Source organism: Tamandua tetradactyla, chromosome Y (genome assembly GCF_023851605.1).
Source record: "Tamandua tetradactyla isolate mTamTet1 chromosome Y, mTamTet1.pri, whole genome shotgun sequence".
NCBI classification, from domain to species: Eukaryota; Metazoa; Chordata; class Mammalia; order Pilosa; family Myrmecophagidae; genus Tamandua; species Tamandua tetradactyla.
The window spans coordinates 10,745,546-10,773,444 of record NC_135354.1 but is presented as its reverse complement, the minus strand read 5'-3'; the positions used below and the strand labels follow the sequence as shown (position 1 = coordinate 10,773,444).

The 27,899-nt window shown below is 36.7% G+C and overlaps 1 pseudogene; it reads left to right on the top strand.

The window, feature by feature from the left end:
* The first annotated feature begins 386 nt into the window (after positions 1–386).
* LOC143672510 (olfactory receptor 9G4-like) lies at positions 387–26,502 on the top strand (annotated as a pseudogene).
* The last annotated feature ends 1,397 nt before the right edge of the window (positions 26,503–27,899 follow it).

Below are 27,899 nucleotides of genomic sequence, written 5' to 3'. Positions count from 1 at the left end.
ATAGTATCATAGAAAGGAAGTGGGAGGCACAGGTGGATAATGCTTTGAGGGAGCCTTATGTGGAGTGGAACCTCAGGAGAGTGGCAATGATGAAGAAGTAGGAGCCCAGCATGAGCCCAGTGGGGTGATGATGTTGGAGGACAGGCAGAAGAAGAGGATAGCCTGGTAGCTCTTTTACATCACATGTCAACTTCCCCAGGGGTGGGACATCATAAAAAAGGCATCAATGATATTGCCACCACAAAAATCTACTGTGAAGGTGTTGCTGGTCAGTATTATTGCATTGACAAGGTCTCCAGCATAAGAATATATAACAAACAAATGCACTTGACATGACTTGAGTATAAATCAGCACATTAGAAACAGCAACATAATGGTCATAAGCCATGGGTGTAGAAAGAGGAATACCAATGATCCAGGAAAAACAGACTTTTGATGAAAAAACACATAGGACTGTAGAGTTGGGAGCCATTACAGATCAACCTTCTGAGAGTGGTGTTTGCCAGTAGAGTTATTGAATACACACATAGAAACGATGTATATATGTTCAACTGAAACACAGGGTCTGTGGGGAAATTCTCCAAGATGAATTTAATTACAGTGTGATTGCTTCTTTCCATGATGTAAAGATATCCCACCCACAAATGGAGCAGAAGACAACATATGGGGACTTCTTATGAGATGAGACCATGTGATACATTCAAGACTACATCTATTTGATGCAGGAAATCAGAGCAGGAATACTTGCTGACTTGGGTGGTTGAAGGTGGTTCTCTGAGTATAAATATATTCCATTCTGTAAAATGCATTAGATAACAAGAATGACATAATTCGTCTTGGGGTCTATGCATTTTGTCACATAATTTTTATTGGTGAAGTGTTTATCCAGATCCTGGGATAAAGCAGATTGGATAGAAATGTGGGCCATGACACTTGCAGAACTTTTATTTCAGAAGGGAGAGTTCTAAAATTAACAAATAAATAAATGCAGAATTATGATTGAACAGTGTTAAATGTTTTAATAAAAGTTGGTTTATGGAAGAAAATGACTGGGAGAGGAGTTAAGAAAATCTTGACACAGGAAAACCATACTTCTCCAATTTCTCAGCTAGGAATGGGCAAATTTTGCAGACTCCTTGTGAGTTAAGAAGGTCCCTGTGTTTCACAAGGTGATGACATTCTTTCTTTTATAGTTGCAAAGGAAGATTTCCTCAGTTTTTGCAGAGTGGCTTTTGGTGCAATCACCATAAGTCCCAGGGCAGAAAACCAGATTGAAAAATGGTATAATTACAGTGTAATGACTAAGAAATGAATCCACCCCATTATTTCAAGTAAACTAAATGAGGTTCTGTTGAGGCTGGATTGCTTCAAATTTAGTGTTTTTCCAATCTGTCTATTTAGCCATGTACCAAACTCTAAAAATGAAATATCCCCATTTGATATTGTTTGTAGCAGTAATCCTCCTTCCAGCAGATATATTTAATGCCTGCTTTATACTTTTTGAAAAACTTTTTCATGTAAGTACCTAACATGTATTAATATATACATGCACATATGTATGTACATATATATATTATGTAGAGAATTATCATAACTATAATGGAAAGGCCATACAAAGGAAAGCTGTTCATAATAAAATTTTATAGGATAATAAATTTAAAAATAAGAATTACAGTATAAAAAGGCTTACTTCCATGTACAAAAAATGCTAGAAAATTGAATGAAATATTTGCCAACCTATATGTTTAGAATCAACATGAATATATTGGTGACTCAAATACCAGGAGTGGGATTTAAATTAGTAATATGATTGTCCTGAGAATTTGAATAATATTTGAAAAATACAAATGACAAATGAAAAAACAAATAGCAGACTTCCTTTGATTTTGAATTCTTATGCAAGGTAGTATACATCATAACTTCAGAAAAATATAATTCACACAATATGCAAGTTTTTCTATAATAGTGAGCATTTTTAGAAAAAAATTCAAACAAAAAGAGTAGGATCTTCCTTTAATTTTCATGATGAAAAAATGAGTATATATTAAAAACCTTTGAAATATTCTTTGGGTTTATTGGTGAAGTGGAATCAATTTCAAATTCATAATTGTACAGACATTTTCACAAGACATTGGAAGTCAGGCTTGGGACCTTCTTTTGAATGGTACTGCCACAGGACTTTGGACAAGTATTGTCTTTATATTTCACATATTCAATATTCAGTCAAGTCACAATCTTTTGGATGATTAAAATTTGCAATGTTTACTTCAAAAATGTACCTTCTGTGATTTTACAGAACCTCTACTTCAGAGCTCTGCATTTTCCTTTGTAATTTACTCTTTATAGAATTCTTCTAGGAATGTGTTAAAGGAGCAACAAACAACTGGAAAAAATCCCTGATTTGGTCACATTACCTTTTTTGATATCATACCCCCCACTCCCTTTTGATGTACCTTTTGGGTCACTGCAAAGAAGAGTTACTTGGATGTAAACTTTTCGTCCTAACCTCATTAATTTAGGATGAAAACTCCATGAGATGGAAACTTCATGAGAACTGGGTATTTTATCTATTTCATTCATCACTCCATTTGCAGTGCCTAGAAAAGTACATGGTGTAGGGTAGAACAAAATAATTATTTGCTGAAGGAATTAATATATAAATAGGAGGATCACTTGATTCTGAAGAGAAGCAATCCATCAGGGTCCATTTCTAGATGGCCTCTGTGCTGGTTTGAATGTATTATATGCCACAGAAAAGCTACATTTTAATCCTGATTTGATCTTCTGGGAGCAACCTTTTCTTTCAATCCTAATTCAAGACTGTAGGTCACAACTTTTGATTAGATTATCTCCACCACAATGTGACATACCCAATTGTGGGTGTGATCTTTTGATTAGATGTGACTTCACCTATTCTGGGTAGGTCTTGTTTAGTTTACTAAAGTCCTTTAAAAGTAGGAACATCTTGGAGAGAGCTCAGAGCAGACCAAGCCTATGGAACTGACAGAAGCAAAAAAACCACAGAGCTGACAGAAACTTCAGAGCAGAGCCAACATACAGAAAAAAGAGATGTGGATATTTGGTGAAGATTGAAGTCCAACAGATGTCACCATGATATGTTACACAAGCCAGATACTGGAGGGAGCCAAGGGAAGCCAAGAGCTGAAAACCAATGCTGGAGAAGCAAAGTGAGAAATCCTCACAGGAACAGAGGCTGAGCGCAATGGAGCCCAGGAGGAAGGGACCAGCAGAGGACAGCCATGTGACTACCTAGCTGACAGAGGTGTTCAGAAAAGCCATCAGTCTTTCCTGACTGAAGATAACCTCCTGTTTGGTGCTGTAATTTGGACACATTCACGTCCTTAGACCTGTAAACCTGTAACTTATTAAATCCCCCTTTATGAAAGCCATTCCATTTCTGGTAAACTACATTCTGGCAGTTTTCAAATTGACACAGCCTCTATCAATGTCATGTTATCCTAAAATATCCAGAATTTTTTGTTAGCCCATGCACATTTCCTGGTACAAGGAACCTCTGGCTATTTGGGTAATTTGCAGGTGGATATAGAAATGATCAAAGAAACCTCTTTAGGGAACAGTTTGATCAGATATTAGTTCATCTGCTTCCTGAAGTGGAAGGAGTTTTAAAGAAGTGGGTTTTCATATAGCAACAGCTAGTCAAACATTAAAAACCTTGATGGACAGAAAATATGTTTCAGAAATCACAGCTAACTTCTTCACCTAGGGATAGCTAGTATAACATAACAAACTGTTTGAATTCAAAGCAAAAATGTGGGTTCAAGTAGTGTCTACATTTGTTAGAGATTTTGTACCTTGAAGAACACTCTAAAGAGTTTCTTTATATGTAAAAGGGGAATATTTCCTTATCCAAAGGCTTGTTTTAAATATTAATGAAGAAAGCATGTGTAATACAGAGGCCAGGACCTGGAAGGTGGTACATACACAAGCAGTCCTAAAATCCAGGACACATTAGAGTCACCTTACTCCAACATGTCCACTCAAATTAGCATGTTGTAGGCGAGTCCCAGTGTTCTAGTTTGCAAGCTGCCAGAATGTATATATCAGAAATAGGATGGCCTTTTAAAAGGGAATTTAGTAAACTACAAGTTTACCATTCCAAGGAAGTGAGAGTGTCCAAATTAAGGCACCAAGGGAAGAGTACCTTCATTCAAGAAAGGCCCATAGGTCCGGAACACCTATTTCATCTAGAAAGCTCCCTTACTCCCGGGTTCTTTTGTTTTCAGAGCCCAGGAAGTGGGGATATCTCACTTTGCTTCTCTGGGGCTGGCGTTCATCTCTTGGCTTCCCTTGGCTCTCTGCATGTTCTGGCTTGCTTAACATCTCATGGTGATGTCTGCTAGGTTACAAGCAATTCCAAACATCTGTGTCACTGTTCTCTGAAACAACTGTTCTAGCATTTACTTCTGCTCTCCCTGTTGACTCTTTTAAGGATTCCAATAATGTTCCCTCTTTTAAGGATTCCAATAAACTAATCAAGACCACCCTGGCTTGCAGAGATAATATAATCAAGGCTTCTGCTGTATAGTATTGAATTAGGATGAAAAGAAACATCTACCTCCACAAAATTGAATCAGGATTAAAATATGGCTTTTCTGGGGTACATAATATTTTCAAACTGGCGAGCCCAGGAACCTGTTTGCTTCAAGCATCTTAGTGCTTGTGTTGTAGTTTGTTTGTTTGTAATATCTGTGAAGATCAAGCAAAAATATTATTGTATTATTTTTATATTTATATGATTATCATTTATTGCAGCTGTGTTACCTGTATTGTAATGTTGTGAATATTCAAGGAGCTAATAAATGCAAAGATGTGTTTTACAATGTAGACATTTGTAAGGATTAGCTGAAATACATCTTAGTTTTAATCTGCTTGCCCAAAATTCCCATTGCTATGAGACTGGAAAATATTTTAATTTCCCTAAATCTCATTTTTCATATCAATTTATGGGCATAATAATTGTATCATATTACCACACGGAAATTAAAGACTCTATTATATATAAAGTGCTTAGTTTTTTCTTAACAGTTAAATATATCTCAAATAGTATTCATGATGTTATACAGTTGTAAAGCATTGGTATTCCTATTTCTCTTTAAAAATCCCAATGAGCCTGATTTGTATACAATACTATGTCTCTATCCCTTTGTTAAATATTCTTTTCTACATATTGGTCCTTTCACTCTTTCCACCACTCCTCCCCCATCACTGTCTTTGACCTAGAATCCTTTCAATTACCTCATCACCATCATGGAGTCCAGTGTTTGGCTCCCTCGCTTTTATTCCCTCTGCCCTTAAATCCTTGTCTCTTAGCTCCATTACAACAGAAATGATAACTAATTCCTATTGGATTCCAGACTTTTAGGGTCTCAGGAAAGAAATATAATTCTACTCAGTAGGAGGAAAATCTCTCAAAAGTAATTTTGGACAAAAACAAAAATTGACACTTATCTTTTTGGTTCTATTCATGAAATATACCTAAGTAGAAGTTGAATGAAGGGGGTGCATAGTTGAGTTCTTTATTTCACAACCACAAACTGAAAACTATTATAACCTGACAGTGTGAGCAAAGTACTGGCATTATCCCTTCTAACTCTTCTCTTATCTGCACATCTTATATGAGGTACCTTCCTCCTTTCTCAAAATATATCAAAATGAATATATTAAATATTTCTTGGTGTCTTTGATCTGTATAGTATCTGCTATATCTTTACTACTTCTGTCATTTTTGAGATATTCATGATGTTAGTTTCCTTTGTTAAATAGTTTATTTTTAACAATTTAAGTTTTCTCCCCTAATTATTAATTTTACTGTTTGAACAAATATGTGAAATAATATATCATTTTTGTTCTCTAAGCCATCATAGAATCTTGTGTAGTATGATGGTGAAGACATTTGAAAGAAGCCCTTTTTAGCACTTGTAGTAGTCAGGGTTCTCAAGAGAAACAGAACTAACAGGACATATCTGTAAATATGAGTTTTTATAAAAGTGTCTCAGACAACTGTGGTAATGCACAAGTCCAAATTACTTATGGCAAGCCAGCTGCTGACACTAATGAATGCTGTCTATGAACTCTCCAGGAGAGGCTGGCTGGCTGCATAATTGAAAAATCTCTGTTCTCACTCAAAATTCCTCAGTTTATTGGATTAAATCCAGCTGATTGGATTTTTTGTTGAACAAGACACTCTCTTAGTTGATAATCAACATAATCAGCTATAGATGCAATCAAATTACTGATTATTTAATAAACCAGCCATGAATTATTCTTGCAGTAATGGTTAGACCAGTGTTTCCTTGACCAGACAATTGGTCACCTTCACCTTGCCAAGTTGACACTGAACCTAACCATCACAACACTTAATGTAACTTAGCATGTAAAAGTCTAAAGGAACGTTGTCAGCATGAAATAGAATTTTCCATTTACCTCTACCACCTGAATTAGGCAATTTAACTAAAATTTGGAGTAACACCATCATCCTGAATGACCTAATCTGCTGGTCACAGAATTTTTCATGTCAGTTTCTGGATCCTGAGGGTTGTAGCCCTTCAGGATTTCATAGTTTGTGGGATGACTAATGAAACTTTTGTTTTTTTAATTGCTTGTTGAAAAACAAGACCCTGTTAATAAGATGGAGAGAAGAATTTTGTTTCATATGATTCCTTTGGAGACTGTAATCAGTCACTATTTTCAAATTTCATTTGTGTTGTGAAGATGTTAAATGAAAGATAAGTGTAAACTAAATCTATAAGGTATACAATATATATTGAACCCTGTTTAAGATTTGTTAAATCTTATCTTCTCTGTGAACTCCAGCATCACCTTTGATCTTTCCACCTTCTCTTTAAGAGTATTGGTTAAAGGTCTATTCTAACTTTTTCATGTTAGAAGGATCTGTCACTAACAGGAAGATGGAACTATCTATTGTTCTGGAGAGGTTGAGCCCTCTAGGTTTCAGGACTTATCTGGTCCAGGGATCTATCTGGAGGTTGTAGGTCTCTGGAAAGTTACTCTAGTACATGGAAACTTTATGGAATCTTATATATTGCCATAAGTATTCTTTAGGATTGGATGGGATGGTCCTGCTTGGGTTTTTGCAGGTTATGATAGGTAGCAATGTCTAACTGAGCCTTGCAAAAGAGGGTACTCCAGAGTGCCCTCTCAGCTCTATTTGAACTCTCTCTGCCACTGATAATTTACTAGCTACATTTCTATTCCACTGTTTGGTCAGGATGAAATTGCTGATGCATGATGCCAGGGCCAAGTTCATCCCTGTGTGTCATCTCCCACATCTCCAGGGAGACTCTCACTCCTGTATGTCAAGTCCTACATAGGGGGAAGAACAATGATTTCACTTGCAAATTTCAGCTTAGAGAGAGTAAGGCCACACCTGAGCAAGAAAAGAGGTGTTTCAGAAATAAATCTTAGGCATAACTAAAGGTTGGCTAAGATTCTCCACTACCTATATAAGTTTCACAAGAATAAGCCTCAACATTAAGGGTGTGGCCTATTTATTTGAGTGTCCCTAAAGTTTGACACAGTATCAGGGGATTCCCTGGTGGTAACGTTTAATAGCTCCAAAATTTTTTTGCCAACCCTCAAGGGACTTTGTGATACTTTTTGATTATCTGCTTAATATACTCCAGGATGCACCCAGGCATTAAATTAAGCTGTACAGGATTAAAGGAACTCTTGCTTGTTCTGGGCTCCCTGTGTTGAAATTGTTCATATGAGTTTTATAAATTAAATTTCCAGTGCTACAGGAAATTTTTGGTTTCAGACCAAGTAAAGCTTTCTTTATTTGGTCTCAAAGAGTATGTGTGGTTCTAAAATATAGATATTGTCTTCCTTACCCCTCTGTTCTGAATTACTTTAACCCAAACCTGATGGTTTCATTCTTATATCTAAATATCAGGTTATAGATAAATATATATAAAATAGTCTCTCAAAATCTAGAAATAATAATTAACACTCTAGAATAAATGTGTCTGCTATAAAAAGTTTACATTCTAGGCCCTTGTTTCTTGTAAGCATTTTCTAAAGGAGAACATACCATTGTTGCTCTTTTGATTCTGGCTTATTTTACCTCACCAAATGTCCCACATTTTCATTCACATCATTGCTTGCCTTATGAGTTTCCTCCTTTTTTGTAACAGCATAACATTTGTTTATAAGTATGCACCATTGGTCACCAATCTACTTCTCAGTCAGTGTATCATCCTTCAGCCACCTGCATTCATCAAGGATCCATGTGTTCATCTAATTTTATTCCTAGCCTCTGCTTTCCTAGCCTCTGCTTTGCTGTGAAGACCTAGTATATATGTGTTCTCTGTATCAATGGGCTGGTTTGTTCAAGGACTTATTAATGGGTTTGACAATGTTAAGAGGCAGTGACAAAAGTAAGTTCAGCATATGGAATAAAAATAAATAATAGGAGGAACAAATGTTAAAATAAATTTAGATTGAAGTGCTGGTGATTGGTAAGGGGGAGTTGTGAGGGTATGGTATGTATGAATTTTTTTCTGTTTTTATTTTATTTCTTTCTCTGGATAGATGTAAATGTTCCAAGAAATTATCATGATGTTGAATATACAACTATGTGATGATATTGTGAATTACTGATTATATAGTTAGAACAGAATGATCAAAATAAGAATGTTTGCACTTGTTTGATTTTTTACTTGATTTTTTTTGAATTTTAATTAAATTTTTTTTTAAAAAATAAGTTCAGAATGTCTATGTCAGTTAGTTCCCATGAAGTTTGCCACAATCCTCTTGCATCCTTGGACAGAGACCATAACTCCCAGCATCCTTTATCAAAACTTTTCCTCCACTCCATTTACCACTCACTCTTCTTTCTTCAGTGCAAGGTATAATAATAGTTCTCAAAAGTAATAGTCCTGGGATTATTACACTATTTCTTGGGATTCCCCCATAAAGTATAGATTCTTTTGCAAAAGTTGCCTTATTAAACCCTCTTAAAATTACATACTTTAGGTGGGACATCTTTACTGTCAGCTTTTTAACTCAAACTGATCCTAGATATAGCTCCAGGTGATAAATATTCCAATGGATAAAACAATGTTCACATATTTAATAAATAGACAGATGAGCACCTTGCTGGTCTTAGAAATTGGATTATGATAACGTCTGTGTCAAGGTGATGGTTTCTTGGTATGAAGTACAGTTTGTGTTGAACGAAGTGTTGAACAATGTATTGAGAAATAAGATGTCTATAGCAAAGAGGTATGAAAACAGTAATCACAAATCTGCATGGGGCATTGAGTCTCATGATATTGAAACCACTATATTCCCACCTTTAAATACAAACAACAGCCAGTGCTTAAATTGTATTTTAGAACGAGTCTTTAATCTCTTATAGTCCTACAGAAAAAACTGTTTTAGATTAAGGATATATGTAATTGTGAGGATTTCAGAACTGCAGTCCAAGTAACTAGCTCACATTGGTCATTGGTAATGGATAGATAAAAGTATTACCTAGAAAGGAGTGAAAGCCTAAGATCTAAGATGGGGGATTTTGTGAAGATAAAGAGTCTGAGAATATTGGGACTCAATTCTTCATGAGCTTCCTTGCCATAAAATTCAGTTCTTTCCCACCATCTTAGGCAATAAGGGATTGTCTTAGCTGGAAGATTTTCTTGATTGCATTTTGGAGGTCTAAAGTGTGGGACAACTGCGATGGTTTGAATGCTCTGCTAATCCCTAATCATATCTATCACACCCTTCACCTTTTCTCTCTATGGCCTCTGTGACACTAATTTTACCTAGACGCTAAGAAACACATTATTACTGGAGTCATCACTTGCTCTGCTCTGCCATGGTTGTCAAAATTACATTGGAGATGATGGGAAGTTGCAATGGAATTGAGCTTCCAGAGTGGTTAAACCCAGTAGGGAGGATGTCATTCCCCAAAACAAGAGGAAAGCAATTACCAATATAAACCGCAGCGTTGTGGTGGTGTTTCAAGTGTTTTGTTTGTGTGTGTGTACATGTGTGTGCAGGCATCTGTGAGAATAGGTCTTGGGTCTGTTGGATCCTAAGGTATTAAATAGATGGGAAACTAACACATATGCTATACTTCTTGCCATAAAAAACATTTGATTTTACTTAGCTGAAAAATAGCTCAAGTTGTCCTGATATGATATAACAATAAAATTGTCAGTCCTAAGCCATTCATTTTATAGCCCCAGAACCTTATGATTGAGGAGATGGTCAGTTCCCTTTGAGGAAGCACAATAAGCCAAGGTCCATCTTCTTGAGAGCCTTCCTTGAATATTTGCAGCTATTTGCCAGGGTAATCTACTTTGGACCATGCCAGGCCTCTTACTATAACAGTTAAAAGTCACCCTATAACTCTTAGATGATACTCCAATATCTTTAACATGAGTTATCCACTCCCTTTCCTGTCTGGCCCAGACCACTTCACCATCCTGAGTTGGCTTATTGATCTGTCTGAAGTTCAGCCACTCTAACTGTTTCATGCTATCGAATATACAATGATTTTTTTCATTTTTGTGTTTGGCACTTGATATAGCCTCTGCAGGACCTATTTTTTCTATCCTCCCAGCAGCCTGTCACCCCACCCTCATCACCCACATTGATTTTGAGCCCCAATTATTACACTTCAAGCTAAATATTATCTCATATAAATCTCCCCTAAGATCTCTCACTATGTCAAGCCTTCTAATATGATCTAATGGCACCTCACGATATTCCTCCATGGTGCTTATCATAATGTTTATCTATAAATTTGTTATATTTATTTGATTATTTCCCTCTTGTTTATGCAAGCTTCACATGGACAGGCATTGTATCTTTCTCTCACCCTACTTCTATTTCCTTATTGCATTTATTTTTTATACTTACTTTATAATATTATTTCTTTTTCTTTTCTATTGATGATTTCATTAGACATCTATGGAGCTTTTTACATATGTTATCAAATCTAAATATTGAAATAACCTTATGAGGGAGACAGAATTCTCCCCATTTCATAGATTAGAAATTTGGAGTTTATTGATTCAAATACCTTGCTTCAGGTAACAAAAAACATGAGTTGTAGTTTTTTTCTGAACACAGAAATCTTTTGTTCTGACCTTGCTTCTTTACTATTATGAACCTAACCTAAGTTCTTATTTTGCATCATAGTTGTATCTTCCCTACTATCTTATACAGCCTGAGACACAAAGGAATTGCTTAATGATTTCTGTATGATATGAATTAGTAAAAATTCTTATGGTTTGGCATATAGATGAAGTTTACACTAACCATCTGGCTTTGGCCTAATCAATAAAATCACTGTTTCTCGATATCATGGTTGTAAAGTAAGACAATTTCATGAAGTGGGAGTAACATGCTACAGAGTTGAATTTTTATGTTCTTTGACTGATCATTGTTATCATTTTTACTGTGAAGTCCAAATAATTTTTGAGCACATGCAATGTGGGCCCATGCATTTAGGTTGTTATTTAAAGTCTGTTGATGTTTATTCACGTGCATAATGGAGATGCAAATTAAATCCCCTTTTTTTAGTTTTATTGGACCTATCATATTCAGGATGAATGATCTCTCCCTACTTCATTCCAGAAAGATATGAGAAAATTATAATTTACTTCCTCACACCAGGACAGCATTGGAAGATACTGCCTACTTTTAGCAGCATATCTCAATTCCCAAACTTACTGGTTCTTTCAGAATTTTCATTATTATAAAGAAGATTTTTGTGGAGTAATTTGAGTGAGTGATATTTGTATTATAAACTAATGTGGTAAATTCAAGATTTTCTAAAGTTTAAATGAAATCACTATTTATGTTCGTCACAATAAACATTGCAGTAAGTTAACAAGAGAGAAAATGAAAGTAAGTCACAATATGGATAAAATATAAGAAGTTTCCTTAGTGTCATCAGATCATGGTGTAATTGAACTTCAAGAAATTAAGAAAGATACTTTCATTCTACTAATAATGTGTAATGAAGACAGTTAAGATTTTCCAGATGTCCTCTTTTCAGGCCTTATTTCCTCTTTCCATGAAGTAAAGAGTTAATTGTATACTTGAGATGAACATGGTAGATGTTTTCACTTCATAAACCTACTGTTGTCTCTCTTTTTATCTTGAAGAGACCATACCAGCCTTTAGATTGTGTGGAAATTTTAAATAGGTTCAGTAATTTCAATGTTTTAAAATATTTAATATCTACATTAGTTGGTGTGTTGAACAGTAGCTGTGTAAGAGGGATAGAGTGCAATTTCATATCACTATATGATACCGAACATTTATAATTAGTCTATAGTTCAAGGATTGAAGGTGTACAGTGAATGTTATATTCAGCAAGTGCATTATGCCTTGAATACTAAGAGAGAGCTAAGAGTTCAACTTATCTTGTTATGGACACTCCAAGAAAAAATTACATCTTAAGGAAACATTCTGGTGAACTAAATATCTCATCTATGTGTGAGGAGATATTATGTTGACTGTGAGCTTACAAAAACCTGTCAAATCCAACATGGCATGCAGCCAGCTTTATATCTATATATTAAGAAAAACAATAGGCAGCCCATGGAAACTTTCACTAGAATACCTCTGGCATTCTTCTCTCTCCTAAACCCAAAAACTGGAAGAACTAGAAAAAGAAGAACAAACAAAATCCAAGATGAGCAGAATGAAGAAAAAACAAAGACTAAAGCAAGGATTAATGAAATAGCAAACACTAAAACAGTAGAATCATGAAAACCAAAAGTTCATTTATGAAAAACTAATAAAATCAGCAAAACTTTAGTTAGACAGATGAAAAAACAGAGAGATGATACAAATAACAAAAATCACAAATGGAAAGGGAACATTAATAATGACTTCAGTGAAAAAATAAAGACCATAAGAGGATACTATGTAAAACTATATCCCAATAAATTAGTTACATAGATGAAATTGACATGTTCTTAGAAACATGCAAGTTACTTATATTGAACAAGAAGAAGTAGAAGATCTCAATAAACCAATTTCTACCAGAAAGATTGAATCAGTAAGTCAAAATCTCCTACCAAAGAAGAACCCAGAACAAGTGGCTTCAGAGGGGAATTCTAACAAATATTCCAAGTGGACATAGCTCATATTTGACTCAAACTCTTTCAAAAAATTGAAGAGGCTAGAATGCTTCTTAACTCATTCTATGATGTCAAAGTCACCTTCACTCAAAAGCAGGGAAAGAAAACTGCAGACCAGTATCTCATACAGTTACTGATGACAAAAAAAATTGATCAAAATACTAGTGTGCTAGTTTGAAATATTTACATACCCCAGAAAAGCCATGTACTTCTAATTCATTCTTGAGGGTGCAGACTTATAGTGTGTGGGGCCTTTTGATTAGGTTGTTTTCTTAGAGATGTGACCCACCCAATTCAAGGCAGGTCTGAATCCTTTCCTGGAGTCCTTTGTTAGAGGACACAGAGAACTCAGAGCTCAGACACATTTGGGGACAGAGAAAAAAAATGCCCTAGGAGAAGCTAAGAGAGAAAGAATCTGCCAGAGATATTTTGGAGACCTCTATTGAAAACAGAAACAAGAAGAAAAGGACCAGCAGATATCATAATGTGCTTTCCCATGTGACAGAGGAATCCAGGATGCCATGGACTTCCTTCAGAGAAGGTATCTTCTTGTTGATGCCTTAATTTTTACATATTTATGGTTTCAAAAAATTGTACATTTGTAACCTAAAAAATCCCCTTTGTAAAAACCAATCCATTTTTGGTATATTGCATTCCAGCAGCTTTAACAAATGAAAACAGATTTTAGTATCAAAAAATTGGGGTGCTGTGATTTGCAAATACCAAAAAAGTTGAAATGGATTTATAACTAGATAAGTGAAATATTCTGGAAGAATTGTGATATGCTTAATAGAAAAGTTGCAGACTGCTTTGAAGAGACTATTTGCAGAAACATGAACTCTAATGGCACTTGTCAACGAGGCCTTATACAGAAATGATGAATGTATCATTGCAAACTGGACATAAGGTGACCCTTATTTTAAAGTGGAAGAGAACTTAGCAAAATCAAGTCTGGCATTGGATGGAAGGGAGAATTTGAAAGTGATGAGATGGAATATCTGGCTGAGGAAATGTCTAACCTATATGAAAAATATATCATGTCTTCTCCTTTCAGCTTATAATAAAATGCTAAAGGAAAGGGATAGGCTAAGAACTGAGCCCTTGGGTACAAAGATACCTGAAATTGATGGTCTGAAAAATTGTGAGCTTTCGGAAAGTGAGACTCAAGTGGCTAGTGTCCAGTGTGGATATTTAACTGAACATGGAAGAACCAGTCAGCCACATCAGTGGAAGTCAGGATTGGAAATGCAATTATTCAGGAAGGATTTGTGGGTTGTCCTACTGTACTTCGATGGATCCCTGTATTCTTCAAGAAAGCTGACAAGTTTGTTGTAGGATCTGTATAATCAGAACCACTGTCAGTCTGAACAGTACTAAAAGGGACAGAAAAGAGACACATTGAAGGAAAAATGACTTTGTATGCAGAACCATGGATGCTCAGGTTGAGCACTAATAAAGACCTCATGGACCAGAAGAGTAGCCCCACCCATGCATGCAGAAAGGGTGAGTTTTTCCTGGAATTTATAGAGGAAATATTTGATGCCCCATTGTTCAAGAGGCGTTTTGCTGACCCAGACCTCAGAGTGTTAAGCGCATTTCCCAGGTATTGTGGAGAGCATAGCTACTACACAACTATTTGGAGAGTGATGAACCTGGGCCCCAGAGATGGTTGAGTGTCCAGCTGTCCATATGCTTAAATACCATGGTGCCAAGAACATTGTTAATCAGATGATTAAAACTTGTGTGATATTGTAATAGAATTAATGTATCTTGTATATGGAAATAACATGTCTTTTGTGGTCCTGAGGATGAAATGTGCTGGTTTGAATCTGCTATGTATCTCAGAAAAGACTATAATCTTAAGCTATTCTTGTGAATTGATTGTGAGTTTGACCTTTTGATTAGGATATTTCCATGGAAATGTGACCCAGCCTGTTCAAGGTGGGTGTTAATCCCTTTGTTGGAGTCTTTTGTGAAGAGGATAAAAGGCAGTAAAATCCCACAGAGGGAGAAGGAACATAATTGACAGAAATAACAGAACCCTCAGGGCTGACATAAACTTCAGGGTAGAGCTGATACAGATGAGGCCATATGGAGAACAGAGACACAGATGCTTGAAGGTGTTTGGAGCCCAGCCAACACCACCATGAGATATTAAGCACTCAAAAGCCAGGAGAGAGCCCAGGAAACCCAAGAGATGAAAACTATCCATGGAGAAGCAAAGTGAGAATCCTCCACACAACTGAGACTGTAAGCAATGGAACCCAGGAGCAAGAGACAAGCAGATACCAGTTCCATGACTTCTCAGCTGATAGAGGTGTTCCAGACCAATCAGCCTTTGAATTAAAGTGTCTTTCCTGGATACCTTAGTTTGGACAACTTTATAAAATTAGAACTGTAAGCTTGTGACTTATTAAATTCCCTTTTATATATAAAAAAAGCCAACCGAGGAATAGAATAGCCCGGGATAACCTAAGAGAGAAATAAGTGTCCAGAGAGACACTTTGGAGACAGCCATTGAAACCAGAAGCTAATAGAGAAGGGCCAAGAGAAATCATCATGTGTCTTCCCATGTGGCAGAGAAACCCTAGATGTAAAATCCTTAGCTGAAAATATTCTCAACAAAATACTTGCAAATTTAATCCAATAGTGCATTAAAACAATTATTCACTGTAACCAAGTGATATTTATTCCAGCACGCAAAGATGATTCCACACAAGAATATCAATTAATGTCATACAACACATTAACAAATCAAAAAGGAAAAATCACATGAATATCTCAATTGATGCAGGAAAGGCATTCAACAAAACTCAGCAACCTTTCTAATAAAAACATTCAAAAGGCAGTAATCAAAGAAAACTATCTAAATATGATAAAGGACATACATGAAAAACCAGCCATCACTATCATTCTTAATACTTAAGGACTGGAAGCCTCACCCTAAGATCAGGAAGGAGGCAAGGATGCCCCAGTCATCTTCAAAATTCTGCTAGAAGTTCTAGCTAGAGAAACTAGGCAAGAAAAATAAATTAAAAGTATCCAAATTGGAAAAAAAACTAAAACTCTTATTATTTGCTGACGATATGCTCCTATATTTGGAAAATCTTAAGAAATTAACAATAAGCCTACTTGAGCTAATAACAAAGTCAACAAAGTGATGGGATAAATTATTAGTGCACAAAATTAGTAATGTTTCTGTACACTAGTAATGACATAATGAAGGAGTCAATTAGGGAAACAATTCCATTCACAAGAGCAACTAAAATAATCAAGTATCAAGGAATAAATTTAACAAAGTATGGGAAAAACGTGTGCACAGAAAACTACAAGACATTGCTAAAAGTAATCAAAGAAGACTGAAATAGGTGGAAAAACATTTTGTGTTTGTGAATAGGAAAACTAAGTGTTTTAAAGATGTCAAATTGACCTACAGATTCAATGAAATACTGATCAAAATTCCAACAACATACTTGGAAGTTAGTTTTTCAATTTATTTGAAAGGAAAAGGGCAATTGAATAACCAAAGTCATCCTAAAAGAAGAATCAAGTTGGAGGACTTACATTTCCTGACTTTAAAGCTTATTAAAAAGCCACATTGGTCAAAACAGCATGATATTACACAAAGATAGATATACTGATCAATGGAATTGAATCGAGAGTTCAGCAATAGACCCTCAGATCTATGGTCAATGGATTTTTGACAAGACACCAAAGCCACTACACTGAGACAGAACAGTTGCTTCAATAAATGAGGTTAGAATAATTGGACATTCGTATCCAAAGGAATGAAAGAGTACCCCTACTTCACATCCTATGCAAAAATTAACTCAAATTGGATAAAAGACCTGAATATAAGGGCCAGTGCTATAAAACTCTTAGAAGAAAATATTGAGAAAATGTTTCAAGACCTAGTGATAGAAGGTAGCCTCTTAGACTTAACACCCAAACCACAAGCAATGAAATAAAAATTAGGTAAGTGTGAATGCCTCAAAACTGAACATTTATGTGATTCAAAGGACTTTATCAAATAGATAAAGTGGCAGCTAACTCAATGGCATAGAGTACCCATAAGCCTCATAAGCGTTTATCTGAATATATAAAGAAATCCTACAACTCAACAACAAAAGGAGAAACACCCTAACTATAAAATTAGGAAAAGATATGAATAGACGTTTCTCTAAAGAGGAAATACAAATGTTTAAAAGGCACATGAGAAGATCATCGCCTTCAGAGAAACGCAATTCAAACCCATAATGAGATGTATTCTCATACTTATAAGAATGGCCACTATTAAACAAATAGGAAACTGCAAATGTTGGAGAGGATGAAGAAATAGAAACACTTACTCACAGTTTGTGGGAGTGTAAAATGGCAAAGGCACTGTGCAAGGCACTTCGAAATTTACTCAAAAAACTAAATATTGAGTTGCACTATGACCCAGCCATTGTGTTCTTTGGTTTATACCCAGAAGATCTAAGAGCAGGGACATGAGCAGACATTTATACACCTATGTTCACAGTGGCATTATTCACAATTATCAAAAGATGGAAACAATCTAAAAATCCATCAGCAGATGAGTGCATAGACAAAATGTGGTACATACATACAATGGAATATTATGCAACAGTAAGAAGGAAAAATGTCTTGAAGCATCTGTCAATATGGATGAGCCCTGAGCACATAAAGCTGAGTGAATTAAGCCAGACACAAAAGGACAGATATTGTGTGATTTCACTAATATGAGTGAACTAGAACATATACATTAAAGAGTGTTAAAATGTAGACTATAGGGTTACTTAATACATGCAGAATTGTTAATGAGGTTGAAGTTGAGTATGTGGGAATGGATAAAGTTTATAGTACCTTGTTTTGGGGATTATAAGTCATAATGATGTATTTTAGGTTAATTTGATGCAATACTATTTTAAAGCCATGCATGCAAATAAGTTATTGCATAAACCACTGCAATGTTAACTAAAAATAACAGTATAGAAATGTTAGGAAAAAACATAGCAATTCCAAACTGTGAACTATAAATAACAGTAACATATAAATATTATTTCATCAATAGTAAAACTTTATTATACCAATACCATGGATCAATAATATTAGAGGTAGGGAATGTGATAGGATTTGCATTTTGTTTTTAATTATTATTTCTGATCTGGAGTAGAGAAAGTGTTCTAAAATTGATCACGGTGATATATGCACAAGTATGTGTTTTCACTGTGAGCCAGTGATTGTATAGTTTACATAGTCTTTGTGGTGTGTTAATACATCTCAATAAAATTGAATTGAAACAGCATGGCACAGACACAAGGGCAGACATATCAAACAATGGAAGAGAATTGATGATTCAGAAATCAGCCCATACATTTATTTGACACCATGGAAATGACCACTCAATTTGGAAAGAATATTCTTTTCATCAAATAGTCTCATCAATAGACTGTATCTCCATTTACAAAAAAAAGAAGAAAAATTAAGGGAAGACCTCCTACCTCAGACTATATACGAAAATCAACTCAGATTAGATTTAAAAAATTAATATAAGAAGTAGAACTTGACCAAAATCCTGGAAAACATTAAGAAGCATCTTCAGAACCTTCTGTTTGGAAGTGGTTAAATAGAATTTCCATCCAAAGCACAAGCAACAAGAGAAAAAATAGATAAAGCTGACTTCCTCAAAGTTAAATGCTTTTGTTCCTGAAAACACTTTACCATGAATGTAAAATGACAACCTACACAATGGAGAAAATATTTGGAAACCACATATCTGAGAGAGGGTTAATATCCAATATATATATAAAGAAATACTTCAACTTAATAAAAAGGCAACTTGATTTAAAATTAGGCAAAAACTTGTATAGGTATCTGTGAAAGAATCTATAACAATGTTCAGAAGGCATATGAAAAGATGTTTATCATCATCAGAGAAATACAAATCAAAACCATAATGAGATCCCATTTCACACCCATTAGAATAGCTGTTAAACAAAACAAAGCAAAGCAAACAATATAAGAAGTCCTGGAAAGGAAGCAGAGCAATACAAATATTCATAAATTGGTGGGAATGTAAAATGGTAAAAATGCTATGGAAGACAGTTTGACAGTTCCTCTGAAAATTATGTGTAGAACTACTATATGACCTGGCAACCCTACTATTATATATAAACTCAAATTCATTGAATGCAGGGGCTCAAAAATATGTTTGCACACTGATGTTCAAAGAAGCATTATTCATAATTACCAAAAGATGGAAATAACTGAAGTGTCAACCAAATGATGAATGGGTAAATAAAATGTGGGACATGCATACAATGGAATATTATTCACTGTAGAAAGGAATAAAGTCTTGATACATGCAACAACTTGGATGAGCCTTGATGACATCATGTTCAGTGAAATAAGCCAGATAAAAAGCACATGCATCGTATAACCTCACTGATTTGAAATAATTATAATAAGAAAAGTTATACTCACAATCTAAAATATAGGGGATGAGGTGGTGAAAAGGAATGGCAAGTTGTTCTAGTTTACTAGCTGCCAGAATGCAACACACCAGAGATGGATTGGCTTCTAATAAAAGGGGATTTATTTTGTTGGTTCTTCAGAGTAAAGGCAGCTAATTTTCCACTGAGGTTCTTTCTTACATGGAGGGCACTGGATGGTCTCTGCTGGTCTCTCTCCAGGCCCCTGGGTTCCAACAACTTTCCCTGGGGTGACGTCTTTCTGCATCTCCCAAGGCCTGGGCTGAGCTGCAAGTGCTGAGATGAGGAATGCCAAGCTGCTTAACTATGCTACATTGCAATCTCTCATTTAAGCACCAGCCAATTAAGTCCAACATCACTCATTGCAGCAGACACGCCTCCTAGCCAACTGCAGATGTAATTAGCAACAGATGAGGTTCACGTACAATTGGTTTATGTCCGCAGCAACAAGACTAGGTATGCTCATCTGGCCAAATTGACAACTGAATCTAACTAACACATGTCCACCCCTTGTCAACTTGGCAACTTCAAGCATCACCTTAAACAGGCGCAAAAACTTCTCTTCTTGCTGTGGGCCTGTGAATCTCAAAAGAAATTATCTGATGCCAATATGCAAAGGAGGATAAACACAGAATCCATAGGGAGAAACTTGAAGGAAAACCTGCTGGCAAACACTATTGGATTTCAAAGTCTGAAAGTCATTTATTCTTCGGCTGTAGAAAGTGGCAGTCCCACCCCCTCCAAGGGCCAATGTAGTGGCCGACCTCTTTCCAAATCAACCTCAGGTAATGTATAATTGGCATAGACATACTGAGCAACTGCCAGAATACCCATGTTGGTTCTCTAACTCATGCAGTGAGGGCTATTATGGTGGGAAAGACCAAGTGGAAACCACTAGAATTGCCCCTACCAAGCAAAATAGTAAATCAAAAGCAATACCATATTCCTGGAGGGATTGCAGAGATTACTGCCACTCTTAAGGACTTGAAAGATGCATGGGTGGTGATTCCCACCACATCCCCGTTCAACTCTCCTATTTGGCCTGTGCAGAAAACAGATGGGTCTTGGAGAATGACAGTGGATTATTGTAAACTCAACCAGGTGGTAACTCCAATTGCAGCTGCTGTTCCAGATATAGTATCATTGCTTGAGCAAATTAATACATCCCCTGTTACCTGGTATGCAGCTATTGATCTGGCAAATGCTTTTTTCTCAGTAGCTATTAGTAAGAACCACCAGAAACAGTTTGCTTTCAGCTGGCAAGGTCAGCAATAAACCTTCACTGTCCTACCTCAGGGGTATATCAACTCTCCAGCCTTATGTCACAATCTTGTTTGCAGAGACCTTGATCATTTCTCCCTCCCACAAGACATCACACGGGTCCATTATATTGATAATATCATGTTGATTGGACCTAGTGAGCAAAGAAGTAGCAACTACTCTAGATTTACTTGTAAGGCATTTGCTTGTCAGAGAATGGGAGATAAATCCAACAAAAATACAGGGGCCTTCCACCTCAGTAAAATTTCTAGGTGTCCAGTGGTGTGGGGCATGTCGAGATATCCCTTCTAAGGTGAAAGATAAATTGCTGCATCTGGCCCTTCCCACAACCAAAAAAGAGGCACAACACGTAGATGGTCTTTTTTTGGATTTTGGTGACAACATATTCCTCATTTGGGTATGCTACTCCGGCCCATTTATTGCGTGAACAGAAAAGCTGCTAATTTTGAGTGGGGACCTGAACAAGAGGAGGTCCTGCAACAGGTTCAGGCTGCTGTGCAAGCTGCTCTGCCACTTGGGCCATATGATCCAGCAGATCCAATGGTGCTGGAAGTGTCAGTGGCAAATAGAGATGCTGTCTGGAGCACTTGTCAGGCCCCTATAGAAGAATCACAATGCAGATACTTAGGTTTTGGAAAAAAGCCTTACCATCTGCTGCAGATAACTACTCTCCTTTTGAGAAACAGCTTTTGGCCTGCTACTGGGCCTTAGTAGAGACTGAACGCTTAACCATAGGCCACCAAGTTACCATGAGACCTGAGTTGCCTATCATGAGTTGGGTGTTGTCTGACCCACCAAGCCATAAAGTTGGGCATGCACAGCAGCACTCTATTGTAAAGTGGAAATGGTATATACGAGATAGATCCAGAGCAGGTCCTGAAGTCACAAGTAAGTTACATGAAGAAGTGGCACAAATGCCCATGGTTTCCACTCCTGCTGCCACATTACCTTCTCTTTCCCAGACCAGAACTATGGCCTCTTGGGGAGTTCCTTACAGTGAGTTGACTGAGGAAGAGAAAACTTGGGCCTGGTTTACAGATGGTTCAGCATGATATGTAGGTACCACCTGAAAGTGGACAGCAGCATTACAACCCCTATCTGGGGTGTTCTTGAAGGACAGTGGTGAGGGGAAATCCTCCCAGTGGGCATAACTTCAAGCAGTGCGCCTGGTTTTCATTTTGCTTGGAATGAAAACTGGCCAGAGGTGCGTTTGTATACTGACTCATGAGCTGTTGCTAATGGTTTGGCTGGATGGTCAGGGACTTGGAAAGACCATAATTGGAAAATTGGTGACAAAAAGGTCTGGGAAAGAAGTATGTGGATAGACCGTTCTGAGTGGGCTGAAAACATGAAGATATTTGTGTCCCATGTGAATGCACACCAGAAGGTGACTTCAGCAGAGGAAGATTTTAATATTCATGTGACTAAGATGACCTGTTCTGTGGATACAAGTCAGCCTCTTTCCCCAGCAACTCCTGTCATTGCCCAATGGGCTCATGAACAAAGTGGTCATGGTGGTAGGGATGGAAGTTATGCATGGGCTCAGCAACATGGACTTCCACTCACCAAGGCTGACCTGGCTACAGCCACAGCTGAGTGCCCAATCTGCCAGCAGCAGAGACCCACACTCAGCCCCAGATATGGCACCATTCCCTGAGGTGACCAGCCAGCTACATGGTGGCAGGTTGATTACATTGAACCACTCCCTTCATGGAAGGGGCAGTGATTTGTTCTAACTGGAATAGACACATACTCTGGATATGGGTTTGCTTTCCCTGCATGCAATGCTTCTGCCAAAACTACTATTTGTGGGCTTACAGAATGCCTTATCCATTGTCATGGTATTCCACATAGCATTGCTTTGGATCAAGGAACACACTTCACAGCAAATGATGTGTGGGAATGGGCACATGCTCATGGAATTCTCTGGTCTTCCCATGTTCCCCATCATCCAGAAGCAGCTGGATTGACAGAACAGTGGAATGGACTTTTGAAAACTCAATTACGGTGCCAACTAGGTGGAAAAAACTTGAAAGGCTGGGTTAATGTTCTCCAGGAAGCTGTGTATGCTCTGAATCAGCATCCGCTGTATGGTGCTGTTTCTCCCATAGCCAGGATCCATGGGTTCAGGAACCAAGGGGTGGAAATGAGTGTGTTTCCACTCACTATTACTCCTAGTGTTCCACTAGGAAAATTTTTGCTTCCTGTCCCTGCTACCCGGAGTTCTGCTGGTCTACAGGTTTTAGTTCCAAAACGGGGTGTGCTTTCTCCAGGAGAAACAGTGATGCCACTGAACTGGAAGTTAAGATTGCCACCTGGTCACTTTCGGCTACTTATGCCTCTGGATCAACAAGCCAAGAAGGGGATTACATTATTGTCTGGGGTAATTGACCCTGACTATCAGAAGGAAGTAGGACTGCAACTACATAATGGAGGTAAAGAAGTTTCCTTGGAATATAGGAGATCCCCTGGGGCGTCTATTAGTACTACCATGCTGTGTGACTAAAATCAATGGAAAACTGCAGCAACACAATCCAGGCAGGACATCTTATGGCTCTAAGACTTCAGGAATCAAAGTTTAGGTCACCCCACCAGGCAAAGAACCACAGCCAGCTGAAGTGCTTGCTGAGGGGAAAGGGAACATGGAATGGGTAGTGGAAGAAGGTAGTGATAAATATGAACTTCAACTACGTGATCAGTTACAGAAACGAGGACTGTAATGCTGTTTTGTTCATGTCATACTATTTAAGTTGTAAGATATCAAGTTTAAGAATGAATGTTGCCCAAGGATTTGCACCCTATTCTGGAGAGATTTAATGTGTTTCCAGTTATATGCAGGAGAGTTGAGTATTGTCAGGTAAAAGAAAAAATGTGTGCTTATTTGTTTTCATTTGGAAATTAAGTATGGTCTAAAGTGATATATATATATATATATATATATATATATATATATATATATATATATATATATATATATATATACATATGTGTGTATAGGTGCCAAGTTGACAAGGGGTGGACTGTCATGGTTAGGGACAGGTGTCAACTTGGCCAAGTTGTGGTACCTGTTCATCTGATTGGGCAAGCGCTGACCTGTCTGTTGCAATGAGGACATTTCATAGGATTAGGTCATGATCACATCAGCTACATCCACAGCTGATTCCATTTGTAATCAGCCAAAGGGGAGTGTCTTCTGGAATTAGTGATGCTAAATGCAATCATGGGAAGCTTTTTAAGGAGGACTCAGAGGAGACAGATTCCATTCCTGCTTTCACTGGTGAGCCTCTCCTGTGGAGTTCATCCAGGCCAACCATTGGAGTCATCAGCTTTGCAGCCTGTGCTGTGTATTTTGGACTCAGCATTTCTACGGTCAAGTGAGACACTTTCATAAGTTTTATATTTGCAAGTGTTCCCTGTTGATTCTGTTTCTCTAGAGAACCCTAACTAATACACAAGTTAAGACTTAAAATGTACATTTGGAATGATGCAAATATTTTTGTAATGGATTTTGGTGATGGTAGAACAACATTGTGAATGCAATTAATAACACTGTAATATATATATATATGTATATATACATATACATATATATATATATATCTGAATGTGATTAAATGGAAATGTTAGATTATACATATGTTTACAGAATAAAATTGTTTTAAAAAGTCCATGGAATTACACTGTACAGTGAACCCTGAGTTAAACTATGGACTTCAATTAATAGTACAAACATCAAAATGTGCTGTCATAAATTCAAACAAATGCTTCACAACAATGAAAGTTGCTGTTAACAGGGTAATATGTGGAAAATGTTGCATTATTCATGATTATTATGTATAGCAAGCATTCTCTAATAAATTTTTTAAAGAAAGATTTAAAAAAGAAGTTCTGGAAATAATAGCTATGGTTTGTGTAAACTGTGTTTTCCTTCTGGTACACAGAACACAAAGGCATTCTCAAACTCTCTTCCAAACAGATATTATTTTACATAATAATTTATCCTCAAGGTACCAATGATGTCCTGGAACTAAAATACAAATAAACTTGGTGAAACTTTTTAACACTCCATTTAAAGACCCAATATTATACTCATCATTTTGACTTTTGTGTGCAAAATAATTGTACCAGAGATTCATCACACCATTTTAATACCAAGTCCAAATGCTTAAAATAAAATAAGAAAAAACAGAAACTACAAGCCAGATATTTGTTGTGATATTGGGAAAAATGGCTCAATATATTCAAAGGCCCTTATTTCAAGAGTGGAGTCTTTCTACTCCTTTATCTAGTATCACCTTATGGTTTATTTGCCCAATAGGTTGTTGCTAAGGATGTGCTCTGTGCCTGGCTGCCTGGGCTCAAACAACCTTGAAATCTTCTCTTCTCACTTTTGTAAATCCTACCACCACCAGCCAAACCGACCTGGGTTAGCATTTTAGAACTCGGGCCATCTTTCTGTCACTTGGGTAAATTAAGAAGTTTTATTATTCTAGACAGTTAAGAATAAAACTCCATGTCTCTTAATTTTTTACTTAGTTGATGCCTTTCTTTGTTTCTTACAGTAGATGACTTGCTGAATCATTTTTCCCCTCATAATCTTAGTGAAGTTTTTCCCTCTGTGGGTCTGAAAGTGGGAAGTCTCACCATTGTGACTGAATTCACCTTGGTAGGCTCCACCCCAGATCTCCAGTTGCAGATAATTTCATTTGGAATATTTCTGACTCCACGATAACCTTCTCAGGACATAGGATCCAGGCTGTCTTAATACAGACTGATTCCCCTCCTGAACACACCCATGTAATTTTTCACTGGGAAACTATCTTCTTGGACTTCTGGTATACATCAGTGTATAACCCCCAAATCCTGCCCATCTTTGTCTCAGGAGATGAATGGATATACTTGGCTGGAAGTGGAGCCCAGTTCTTCTTTTCCTGAGTTGGAGCCTACACTGAATGTTTTCTACTAGATGTCATGGCTTACGACTGCCACATAGCAATTTGTAGCCCATTCCTCTTTTCAGGTACCATGACCAGGTTTCTCTGTTCTGGCATTCTTTCTGGACCTACACAGGAGGTTTGTTGAATGCCATAGCCCATGCTGCCAAAACTATATGCCTGAGTTTTTGTGAGAAAAATATAATTGACCATTTCTTGTGTGATGCACTACCACTGGTTAAAATGTCCTCCACAGACACCCAGGTCTTCTAGAAAGTTCTTCTGCATGTAGTGGGCTTTGTAGCACTGTCAAGCATAGTTGCCATCCTCATCTCTTAATTCAACATTCTCCTGGCTATCTTGGGTATCCACTCTTTATCTGGGAAGTGCAAGGCCTTCTCCACCTATGCTTCCTACCTGATCTCAGTCACCTTATTCTATGGTACCTCGCTCTTCTCTTCATGTATTCAACCCACAGCTCCACCTACTCCCCAGGGAGACAAAGTGGCTCCCCTGATGTATGCTGTGGTGAACCCATTACTCAACCTTCTCACTTATAGCATGAGGAACAAAATGTCAAAGAGGTTTCAGGAAAGCTACACAGACTTTAAGCCTACAAAGATGTTATGATATCCTTGCACTTATTTCTAAATATTTTTATTGCACTTTTTAAATTATTCACAAATAGACAGGTTGCAAACATTGCAATTTTTCTAATAATTCCCATAATTATACTGAAAACAATGACCTGTGTAAAACAAACTTTAATTTTTCTTTTCTTTTGACAATAATCTACTTTAAACCTATTATGTTGATTTGTGAGTTTCAGCAGGACACACTTTTCCTCTTTGCTGAAATGAACTTTCCTCAAAATTTATCCTCTTCTTTGTCTTTACAGTTCTTAGAAAGATATAAAATATTTTGTATTATTTTTTAGTTTTAAGGGCTTCACTTTGAAGCATGGTAAACAAATTTTACTGGAAGAGAAAAGGATAATTCAATCTGTTAAACTTTTTAGGAAGAAGAGAAAGTCTTTCACCGCTTTTTCAGCCAGAGAGCCTCTGCTATGGAGTTCCTGTAGACCAATCATCAGAGCTGCCAGCTTCACAGCCAACCCTACAGATTTTGGACCCTTCTATTTCCATGGTTGAATTTGACACCTTTATAATTATCATGTTTACAGATATCTTCTATTGATGCTGTTTTTCAAGACAACCCGAACACATGTGGGTTCTTGTTATGTGTCCGTGCCCTTTTATTTCTCTTCCAGGTTCCCCTGACTTCCAATTTCTAATTCCTAAAGTGACTTTCTTATCATAGATCCTCCATTAACTTTAATACACAAACTCAACCAATTGCTCCAGACATGAACCAAAAATAACATATTTTATTTCTCCCATTCACAATGGTTTCACATACATGGGAAAGTATTAAGATTAGAAAGTTATTTTTTGTAATTGCTCCTAGGATTAAAAAAAATTTTTTTATGCCAGAGGGTCCTCTCTAAATTCCTTCATAAAGATCAAATTGGGTATATAGAAAATTGATTTCTAAATATTTTGCCTCTTTAGTAACATTAAATGGAGTGCTTAAGATTGATAAGGTTATAATAGCTTCATTCTTAAACCACAGAATGATGTCTCTACTAGGATTCTGTATCAATGCAAAGACTGATCTCTCCCTCTGATCATGAGTACTTCATTGTACTCTCCTTTGGAAAATGCAGCAATATATAACCCACTAAGGGAAAATATGAACCAGAGGAAAAATACAAAATCAAAACAAACCAAAAAACTATCTACTGAATCCCTTAGCCAATAATCATTTTTTTAATCAGAAGACTTTATAAAGAAAGTTACAACCCAAAATCAGGCATATATCAGTTACCTAGTAGACTTTTTATTTAATATTCTATACAACATTTTGAGTTAAGAATTACTAGTTAAAAATTTTTAACGAGAAGCTTGAAATTATGTACTTAGAACTTGGTTATTGAAATGTACCTGTTTCTGAAATGATCAGTTACA